The 11,599-nt window shown below is 41.4% G+C and overlaps 1 pseudogene; it reads right to left on the bottom strand.

Annotated features, from left to right (window-relative positions):
* Positions 1 to 2,860: 2,860 nt before the first annotated feature.
* Positions 2,861 to 3,468, bottom strand: LOC118010169 (annotated as a pseudogene).
* Between the last annotated feature and the right edge of the window lie 8,131 nt (positions 3,469 to 11,599).

The following is an 11,599-nucleotide window of genomic DNA, read 5'->3' as shown; positions in this document are numbered from 1 at the left end:
GGATAGGTGTCTTAAACGCCCTTTTCAGAACATCCTTTACTGTTCACAGTGGCCATTGAAGCTATCTTTCTCACATTAGGAAGGCAAGGCCCTTCTTATATAACAACCACGACCCCCCCCCCCCCACTGCCCCTCAACGGTAGCCTATAGGTAGTAGACTATGGAGGGTAGATTTATTGTCTGCCTTGTTAACTAGTATATCTCAGGGTCTGGTACAGTGCCATACACACAGTGGACAATAAATTAAATCTTTTTTAATGATGATGGAGTGAAAGAATAAATGAACGACTGATGTACCACTGTTACATCCTTTCAAGTCCACTGTAGGAGCAGCTATGATATCAGCTTCCTAGACATGAAACACCTATTTCTCAGCCATATTTAAATCAGAAAAATGATATCTTTGATATTTAAATTAAAAAAAGTGTTGTCACTAGGGATCAATGATCTGTGGGTGTTAATACTATGGATCAGGTATTGCAAAAGTTTTCACTTTTATTAGCTAACTTAATTCTCACTACGACCCTAAAAAGTAGATATTTTCAGCCCGCTTAATAACAGGAGAGGGGAAGCTCAGAAATTTTCAGTGAGACGACGCAGCTGCAAAATGAAGCCAGGTCTTTGGGCTTCAGGTCCACTCATTTCTTAATAGCATGTTGAGAAATGTTAAGATTCCTCCCCCTCCTGTATTATGCTGAGCGAAATAAGTCAATCAGAGAAAGACATGTATCATATGACCTCACTGATATGAGAAATTCTTAATCTCAGGAAACAAACTGAGGGTTGCTGGAGTGGGGGGTGGGGTGGGAGGGATGGGGTGACTGGGTGATAGACACTGGGGAGGGTATTGCTCTGGTAAGCGCTGTGAATTGTGGAAGACTGTTGAATCTCAGATCTGTACCTCTGAAACAAATAATGCAATATATGTTAAGAAAAAAAAAAAAGAAGAAGAAGATAGCAGGAGGGAAGAATGAAGGGGGGGGAATAGGAGGGGGAGACGAACCATGAGAGGCGATGGACTCTGAAAAACAAACTGAGGGTTCTAGAGGGGAGGGGGGTGGGAGGATGGGTTAACCTGGTGATGGGTATTAAAGAGGGCACATTCTGCATGGAGCACTGGGTGTTACGCACAATGAATCATGGAACACTACATCAAAAACTAATGATGTAATGGATGGTGATTAACATAACATAATTAAAAAAAAAATCTCCCCCCTCCCAAAATGCAGAATCTAGGAGAGTATAATGATGGTCACAACTGCCCATGACCCACCCCCTTGCAATGACTGATGTGCGATAATTTATTGACTATTTACAAACTATTTACAAAATATTTACAAACTATTTCTTGAGAAGGTGTCAGAGCTTTGCTGCTTTTTACAATATTATTCACATACCCTGTTCTGTAGCAGGTAATAAATAATTCACACTGAATTTGGCAAGAGCAAATGTTTGTCCTTTCCCACTTTCTGTTGGCTCGGGAGGAAATTATTTTCCCTCTTCAATTGTTTACTGAACAAAAATGCATTTACATCGTTTTCTAAGCCAGCTGTGTGGTCTGGCCTATTTTCCCCCATTGCTTCAATGAATAAATTGTGCAAAATCTCCTTGTTCCAGTAACAGGAGATCCTGCTAAGAAAACATTCAGTTAGACTCATACAATAAAGCACACCAATCTGACGTCTGGGTCAGATTTAAGAAATCAATTCTCCCTTGCTTCCAAAAAAGTCATTTTATTCTGGAAGACAAACTATCATGGTACAACCTGGAAAATGAAAATCTTTATTTAGAACCACTCTGGGTTTTCCAATGGGTCAATAGTTGTATTTAATATATGTAAAGATAGGTCAAAAGCAGTTTCAAATAAAAATATTTTCTCAGTCAGGGCTAACTAGGCCCTTCCCGATAACAACAAGATAAAAATACCATGCATTTATCCAGAGCATTTTATTTTCAGCACAGATGGTCCTGCATTTGTAGCCAGCCATAATTCAGGGAAAGGAAGGCTGAAAATTATTTGGATTTGGAGTTAGACATCTTAGGATCAGTTTCCAGCTGAATGACTTGTTAGTCACCTAACTGAACCCTTTCTGAATGTGTAACATATGAAAGCTTAAATGAGATTTGCATATGAGAGCCTTCTATATGATCTAAAACATCATATAAACACAACACCTTTTATTCCTATCATTTTTCTTGTATTTTTTTTTTCTTCCTATTGACTTAGGTAGGTAGGTAAAGAGAGTAACACCTATAGTAATTTACTTGAGACGTGAGCAGGGAGAGCCTTCTGGTTAGGTCTATTTTGGAAGGAGGGAGCTGCAATTGGAGAGGGAGGGAGCTCAGGTGTTTCTGGCCAGTCCTTCAACATTTTTTGAATGCGTAGGACTCCATGGCTAGTCTTATTCTAGGTGCTGGGAAGAGGTTGAAAAAGACCAGACTTACCCAGGTTACCACAATTGTGGTGCTGCATAAGGTTCAGGAACTATTATAAAAGAGTAAATCCTAATTCCTCCCCTCAAGGCCCTCAAGCTATATTGGGGGCAGGGGGATGGGAAAGGCTGATGCACAACAAAATAATTGTTACTGGTCTGACCCATTTACCAGGCTTCTCTTATTTTTCAGATTCTTGGCTGAAATCTCTTTTACAAAAAATTGAGAATTATTCTAGAGATTTCTCTCAGAACAGAGACAAGTTGCTGCTTGCACCCAGACTGGGGTACTGGGGTGAGGCTGGAAATGTTAAAGTGGCATTATATATATATTATATATATAATATTCATATATATATATATATTATGTGTACGTGTGAGGTTGCCCCCAAAGGCAAACAGGTTTATTGGGACCACAGTCCAGGCGATCAAAGCTTGAACTTGGCTATACTTCCCAGCTCATCCTTCTTCATAGCATAGGAATTGGAAGAGCCTTTGGCTGCATGATAAGCTCATCTGCTGGATACGCGGCTGTGGTCTTGATGTTCCAGAAGGCGACCCCACCAGCACATGTGCAGAGCAGCTGAACAGCCTGATTCACACGGCGTAGTGGGGACACGTCGATGGCCTGACCCCTCCCTGTTCGGGATCACCCAATGCAGGTTGAGTTCTCCCAGAACCACGATTAATAATGGCATGGACCAGGACCTGCGAGGTTCTCACCAGTGAGCAGATGGATGATCTCAAAGGCATGCTTGGCAGTGCGCATGCTCATGAGCTGCTTGCCATTTTTAAGGCGGTGCATCATCACTGTGTTGGTGAGGCGCTCCACAGTGGGGCACTGTGCCTTGTCGAAGCGCTTGGTGGCAGAGCGCCCTGCACGGTGAGTCAGGTACTTGGCATACTTCTCCTTCACCACTATGTAATCCTGCAAGGAAATGTCATTGATCTGCACATCATCGATGCTCCACTTCCCAAAGAGCATGATGTCAGAGGTCTCCGTGACTGCAGGTGCAACCATCACCCACTCGGTCATCCTGAGGACACAGCCGGGGCGTCACAATCAGTCAGCATGCACCATGCTCTGTCCTGACACAGACAGGAAAAGGAAAGTGGCCTGACTTATAATGCAATGTGTCAAACCACTTGATCTGTTTCATTCTTACCATCTGTAAAATGGGCATGATACTCCATGCCTATTTGGTTAGAAAAAGTCCAGAAAGTGGCTGGGAAATCCTATAACATTGGGACCAAAACCAAAAAATAAAAATAAAATAAAATAAAATAATATAAAAATAAAATAAAATAATAAAATCAGGAGATGAAACAATCATGTTTAAATGGTGTCCCCTGCACATGAGCTCATCTCGGAAAGAAAAAAAAAAAATAAGCTGATGGGATTAAATCAGCTAGAGATGTGGCATCCCCAGAAACATCAGAAATGTGTGAGAGCTTCGGGCAGAATCTTTATGTGGCAACATCAAAGCGCTGACAACAGGCTTACTGCCCTGTGGGCTAAAGCAGATGCTCTGGTGATCCCACCGCCAGACCACCGTCCTCCAATAAATCCTTCTCCACTGTAGCAAAGTTCTCAAATCTTTAGAAGGCTCTTAGTGTGGATTATAGCAAACATCTCAGTACATCTTTCTCAGCAAGGATGTTGAAGAACCACTGGGGTGAATTTTAAATACGGTCTTTTTTTTATATATATAAAGATTTTTATTTATTTATTCATGAGAGACAGAGAGAGAGAGAGGCAGAGGGAGAAGCAGGCTCCCAAGGAGCAGAGAGCCCGATGCAGGACTCGATCCCAGGACCCCGGGATCACGACCTGAGCTGAAGGCAGACGCTTAACCATCTGAGCCACCCAGGCACCCCTTAAATACGGTCTTATTAACACATCCCTTCCTATAGCTCAGAAAAAGCAGGAGGCACCCAGAATCTTCCCAGAATGTGGAATGCCAAAACCTGGGTGCATTTTCATTATGAGTGCAAAATATATGCAAAGCGGTCACCCATGGAATTCAAAGCCACTACCCAGGGGGACTTCGGGCTTGGGCAGGTGAATTTCTGAAGCAATTACTCTGAAAGTGCTAGACTGCTTTTCAATCTAAAAAGAGACATGGCTACTGTGTGCCTCCTTACTAGCTACAAAGTGTTGAGATATTAAAAGCAGTTCCCAGTTATTTAAAAGGGAATGGGAATGAGGAAGGGGCCTTGACTTTATTACACTGTTTGGCTGTGATATCCCAGAAAACATGGAACTTGAAGTATACCTTCAATGAGTATTGAAGGTTGGGGATGGGTCCAAAACCCTGGACTGAGACCACCAAGGGGCTAAAGGTGGATAAAAAAGGCCCTTCTGCTCAGAACAATCTGCTCCGACTGTAGCTTTTTCTTTTCTTTTTTTTTTTTATTTAAAATCTTTTTTTTTTTTAAAGATTTTATTTATTATTTGACAGAGAGAATGAGAGAGAGAGAGCACATGACAGGGGGGAGGGTCAGAGGGAGAAGCAGACTCCCCGCCTAGCAGGGAGCCCGATGCGGGACTCGATCCCAGGACTCCGGGATCATGACCTGAGCCGAAGGCAGTCGCTCAACCGACTGAGCCACCCAGGCGCCCCGACTGTAGCTTTTTCTAAAAGGAGTCATCAAGGGGTGCCTGGGTGGCTCAGTCGGTTGAGTGGCCGACCCTTGATTTTAGCTCAGGTCCTGATCTCAGGGTCATGAGATCAGGCTCCAAGCTCCGTGTGTGTCTGCTTGAATCTCTCTCTCCCTTTCCCTCTACTCCTCCCTCCTGTGTGCTCTCTCTCTCTCTCAAATAAATAAATAAATCTTTAAAAAATAAAAATATAAAAGGAGTCATCAAGTCAAATCTGTGACTAGCAATCCTAAAATGGAAATGAAAATACATGTCCACTGCCAGATATTTAAAAGAACATTCATAACAGCTTTATTCATAGTAGCAAAAAGCAAACTAAATGTTCACTAACAGGTGAATGGATACAAAAGTGTGGCATATTCGTTCAGTGGAATACTACTCAGCCACAAAAAGGGATGAACTATTGATAAATATAATAACATCAGTTAATCTCATAAGCCTTATATTTGGGTAATAGAAGCCAGGAAATAAGATTAAGTATTATATTATTCCATTTATATGAAGTTTCAGAACAGGAGAAACTAACTGGTATCAGAGCAATAGTTGTGTTGGGGGGGGCAAGAAATGCCTGGAATGTGGTATTAGGTGAGAACTTCGTAGCATGCTGGAAGCATTCTGTGTCATTTCTGGGGTGGTATTCGCACAAATGTATATGTTTGTCAAAACTCATCAAAATGTACGTTAAGTTTGCATTTTATTGTATGTAACTTATGCTCCTGGTCATAAAACAGGTAGAAGAAAAAAAAAGCCATTTTCCAAGTTTAAATACAATTTCCTTACATCACAGCCATCATGAGTTTATGGATTCAATCTGATTTCAAGATTCATCCGTATGAGTCTTCTCTTCTCCAAAGCTTTTAATAAAATTTCTGTCCTTTACTGTTTTCCCAGGAAGTGGGGTGAAAAGGAAAAGTAGCCTGAATGTGAATGGGCTTTACTAACGGGAGAAAGGGTTTGTCCAACTATTGCTTTTAAAAGACCAGAGAACAATTCCCCCTCTATCAGATACCTAGTTTCAGAGCCTGTTTTAATGATAATTGCCCTGTCATGGTTCTCTTAGCAACTAGCAACTAATATCTGAAATAGAATTTGGAGTTTGAGGAAAAAAATCTTGGATTATTCAGGTCATTTTTCCAAAGCAGCCAGTGTCTAGAAGAAGCATCTTCTATTTCAGACAGAATGAAGGTGAAGACAACATAGTTTTACAAGAGAGGGATAAACTGGTTTTGCCCCATACTTTCCCACTGCCCTGACAGTCGCTCAGCAAATTTCATCCAGCCTCTGGCCTCTATTGATTCGTTATATTCACATAAGGTACGGGATGAGTACGTAAGTCTGGATATGGACCAACAAAAGTGAATTCTCTGCCACATAGTTTATGATTTCTCAAACCCTGAGAAAGTAAGCAATCTTGTGTCAGTTGGTGTGAAAGTGCAAAGTGATTTCAAGTAAACACTAGAAGAGCATGGGTGTTCTAATAATAATGATTAATAACAATATTTATGCGCCAGTTTCTAGACTTTGATGAATTCCTTTCTCTGACTTGCTGTCGTAAGATGGTGTTGATGCTGCTGCTGGTGGTGGTGGTGGTTGTGATGCAGCTGCTTAGGAGCACGTTGGCTCCCAAGTGGAATGTGGGTAGCAAATTTATTGCTTCCAGTAATTTCACACTAGGAATTTCATCTTGTGGTTGGAATCCCTCCATTCTTTTGCTCACACTGTTTGTTCTATTACACCCAACATCAAGACTCTGTTCTCTGCCTAAATGACACACCCATTCAATTTTATCTTCTCTAGCTCCTGGACATGCCCCTTGCCCACCAGTGAGCCTTTTCTCCGCACCATCGCATGATCTGTATATGCTTATTCTTGCACTAGGAGGGCTCTATCCTGCATGAATAAGAAGCCCCTAATTAAAAAGGACCATTTATTATCTTTGTGTATTTTTTTTTCTTTTCCAATGTTCGTTGAGTGCATAGGAAACACAAAGCACTGTTACTTGACAAATGTAAAAACACATACCCATTAATAATGCCAATGCATTAATATATACAATGTAGATGAGATAATAAAGTTATAGAAAAACTATGGTCATGAACAACTGAATTTGCTAAAATGGCTGTATTATTGGACATTGGTTTTCAAAAGTTCAGAAGACGGCAGTGAAAGTTTTTATTTTAAGAGCAATCATTGAAAGAATCAACTGACCTTGCTCTTCTCTGTCTCAAGTCAGAAAATAAACAGTGAAAGTATATCTTAGTGGTTTGCAAGTGATTCAGAGCAGGATGCTCAGCTATTAGAAAGCCATCGATTGGGCTGGAGGAAATGAGTTGGCTGCAGCATGAGATATAAGCCAATGCTGAGGATTGTGAGGTCAGGGAAGGGTGCCAAAGTACACCACATTTCTTGGCAGGAATTCAAACTCATTGCTAAAGGCCTGATCTTATTCTGAATCCAGGTTTTCTAGCCTTTGCAAGACTCTTACTTTGATATTCAATATTTTTTATTCAATTTCTCCATCTTTCAAGATTCTTGATATTGTTATAAAATCTTCCTCTTTGATTACTGTCCCCAAACCCACATTTTTAGGTTAAAATTAATTCACTGCTTTTAGGCTGACTATTCTCTTAGACTGACAATCAACTTTGTTCAGAGACTCTATTTTCAGAAATATCTCTCACTCTAGAAAATAAGCAAGTTTGCCAAGAGTATCACTCAGTAAAAAAAAAAAAAAAAAAAAATTGATGGCTCAAGAATATCAAAGCCATTAGCCACTCTCACCAGATGACTTCAAATAAGGTGTATTGGGAAGGGTCGTGGCTGAACGGGAAACCAGCAGACACAGTTCTATTCTGGGCTTGACTTCCCTGTGACCTTGAGCAATACGCTCCATTTTTCTGCAGTTCAGTTTACTCAGGTTTTAAAAAATTGGAATGATAATACCAGGATGTTGTGGAGAGTCATCAGATTAGCAAGACACTTTGGACCCTTGAGACACAAACAATGTAGAAATAGAGGATATTCAAGACTTGGTTCACAGCAATGCATCTTCCATTCTATGTACTGTATTCTCCTTTTTCTTTTCCTCGCTGTTTTCAAGCTCCATGAATTATTCCTTTCAAACACTCTATTCCATTTGAATTGTTGCTCGGTTACAAATGATGGGATACATGTACACTCTAGTGAAATCAGTTCATTTTAATTAAACACAAGAAAGATTGAAGGAGTACTTACAGAAAGTAGGTTATTAGTTGGATGATAATCCGTAATCCCCCTAATATTAAAAGAGTCTCCTGGCTTCTCTCTTTTCCCTAACCATAAAGAATCTAAAGTTGTTTTACTAACACCCCCTCTTATTTGCCAAGTGGTTTCCAGCTGCTGGACATTTTGCTCAACACTATGCTTGTCTTATCACATGTAGTCGTCACAACTCAATGAGGAGTGTCTTACTGTTAGATATCCTCACTTTATAGACCAGAAAATGGAATAAAGATTAGCAACTCAAAATAAAATAAAATAAAAATTAAATAAATAAAATAAAGATAAATAAAATAAAGATTAGCAACAGAAAATGGAATAAAGATTAACAACCCAGAATCACTCAAGTTGGCAGGAGCGTAACTGTCCTTCGACCTTGGGTCCCTTAGCTTCTAGCCACTAACTGATACTTTCCCCAAACTCGTGATTGTCAAATGTGAGTAAGCTTTTGGATATTTGACATGCTTGTTAAAGATGTAGATTGCTGAGACTCACACACAGGTTGTTCTGATACGATGGCTTGTTTATTGCATATTAGAAACACATCCAAGGATTGAGAGTGAGGTGCTCTGCTGTGTATTCAGTGAGGACTGAGGGTTCAGTGGTATAAATACTCCCACATGGTTAATTTTCAGCTACCATCCACAAGCCATTGAACAAGGGGATTGGGAAGAGGTGTATTCAGCGGGCTCTTGCTGGCAAGTGTGACCGGTTTTGAGCCTGTTTTCCTGGCTTCGGCACACCAGTGTGGCTGGTTTCCTTGAAGTCACGCCCTCTGGAATGCCATCTTCCCAGCACCCATGCCTTGACTAAACGTTTGGGCAGAAAGAACTTTCGAGTTAAGGGCTTTTCAGGTACCCACTTGTCTTCACGGTGATAGTTTCTATCTTTTGTGACTTTGTATCCATAGTTCCACTTAGAATGTATGGGAATGCTACATGCAGGCAGCAGAAAGCCAACTGGAAGCTGGTAGGACGAATGTGACCCACCAAAGATCTTTAGAACAACAACAGCAAAATAAACTAATAGGGGAAAAGGAGATGAAAAGAAAAATGGCTCCTGTGGGTAGAATTTAAATCAGGAGCTTTTGCTCTTTGGTTCTTTGGAGAAGACTTTGATTTCATGCATTTGGACGGACAGAGTAGCAGCTATGGTGTCTGGGTCGTGCTCAAGGAGTCTCAGGGTGATAGATGGAGGCGCTCCCAGGCTCAGCAATTTGCAATCCTGACAAGGGCTTAAGAGAGAATGGTTTCGGGGCGCCTGGGTGGCTCAGTCGTTAAGCATCTGCCTTCAGCTCAGGTCATGATCCCAGGGTCTTGGGATTGAGCCCCGCATCGGGCTCCCTGCTTCTCAGGAAGCCTGCTTCTCCCTCTCCCACTCCCCCTGCTTGTGTTCCCTCTCTCGCTGTGTCTCTGTCAAGTACATAAATAAAAAATCTTTAAAAAAAAAAAAAAAGAGGGAATGGTTTCTAGCCCCTGAGAAAGGAGCAGGGGAGGGAGCGAGGTCAGAGTGTGTGGCTGAATTCGCTGTCTCCGGCTCTCCCGTGTCCTTCCACGGAAGTTACAAAATGAGACTGAGACACACTGTGGAGACTTCCAACTTAAGGAAAATGAACTTGGACAAAACCTTCTCATGTCCTTGTCTTTTGGTTCTTGTTCATTACAGGGATGCCTGGAATAAACCTTCATGCATTAGTGTTCTCAACTTAGAATCCAAGCGGCCACACATGTCTGGTCCAGTTGCCCACCGAAAACTCTTTTGAGGGCTATTTTCTATGATAACACATTTTCATGTTATCAAAATTTGTAAAAAAAATTAATAGTAAATGATGGAGGGAAAAAAAAAAACACACCTATAACCCAAGAGGTACCTATGTAATTCTGTTTTTCTTTCCAGCCTTTTTTTTCCTATTATCTTTCTACTTCATCTTACTCTCAAGGTGTTTAGAACAATGAGCTGTGTTTCTAGTTTATATCCTATTAATAGGTAAATGCCAATGAGAGAAATAAACTTGTTAGCATACCCCTTTTCTTCCCTTTTCTGTCCCCGGCTCTGTAAATTAAAGACAGGAATACAGGCTGGTGCAAAAAGCCAGAATATTTAATTCCTTAATTTGAACTCTATGAAGGTGTGTGGGTTGGAGAGCTCTCTGAGAAATAAGAAGAGAGCTTTTTTTGTTTGTTTAATAACTGGATGATGTTGAGCTACCTCATTAGGCCCATGCAGGTTTAATGATGCTTTGCTGAGGGTGCATTAGAAGGGCCCTGCAGAGGACAAGGAATTGTTTTCCTTAAAGATTTCTCGGGCAATTGTAACCTTTTCTCTGTAATTGCCCCATTTGGTTTTGACGTTCTTTTAACAGCAAAGGACTTTCCTAAGCGTGTGAGTGTTTGACCCACCACCTTTTCTCTTGCTCAACCCTCAGTGAACTTTCTTGCTGGGGAGCCTATTACTACTTCTCACTGGGCTCTGCACTCAGGAGTGGTGGGGGTCATGAGATTTTCACCTGCTTATCCCTCATAGGACTGTCTCAGTGGCTAAGAACGGGGACAATCTCTGGCATGTTCAGGATTTGACAGTCTACCTGGTGCTTTCAAAACCATTGCTCAGTCTATCATCACACCCCTGGGAAGGAAACAGGAGGGGATTTTATTGGGGAGGGGCACAGAGGGGAAACCCAACTATTTGGACAGATATCATGAAACCAGTTTGGAAGTAAAAGTCAGTTGGCATTTGTCTTAAATATTTTATTTATTTCTTAGAGAGAGAGAGAGAGAGAGAGAACAGACAGGGGGAGGGGCTGAAGGAGAAGCAGACGCCCCGCTGAGCAGGGAGCCCCATGCAGGACTCGATCCCAGGATCCTGGGATCATGACTTGAGCCGAAGGCAGACGCTTAACTGACTGAGTCACCCAGGAGCCCTGGCATTTGTCTTAAACCATTCTCATCACGGTGCTTTGCTTTCCTCTCCTCTTTTGTTTATCAGAAAGAATCCATTATCTATTTAGACAATACCTTTTCTGGTGGAAGATTTTAAAATTGCCTTTTGTAGCTGTGGTTTAGTATCACAAATCTAGAATTACTTGCTATGTAATCTTGGTGCTCCTCTTACCTATTGATGTTAGGTGATGGGTCAGATTTGTGACTCAACAGAGCATCCGTGGTGCCATGATGACCAGGTGGCCTAATCTGCAGACTAGCAAAGAGGCAGGTGTCCAAGGACAGTCCCATCCAAAAGCTCAAAAAGA

The sequence above is a fragment of the Mirounga leonina genome, unplaced genomic scaffold, assembly GCF_011800145.1.
Source record: "Mirounga leonina isolate KUSES-001 unplaced genomic scaffold, KU_Mleo_1.0 Mir_129, whole genome shotgun sequence".
Classification (NCBI taxonomy): Eukaryota; Metazoa; Chordata; class Mammalia; order Carnivora; family Phocidae; genus Mirounga; species Mirounga leonina.
Note: the sequence above shows the minus strand (reverse complement) of the source record. Positions and strands in the feature narration are given on the sequence as shown.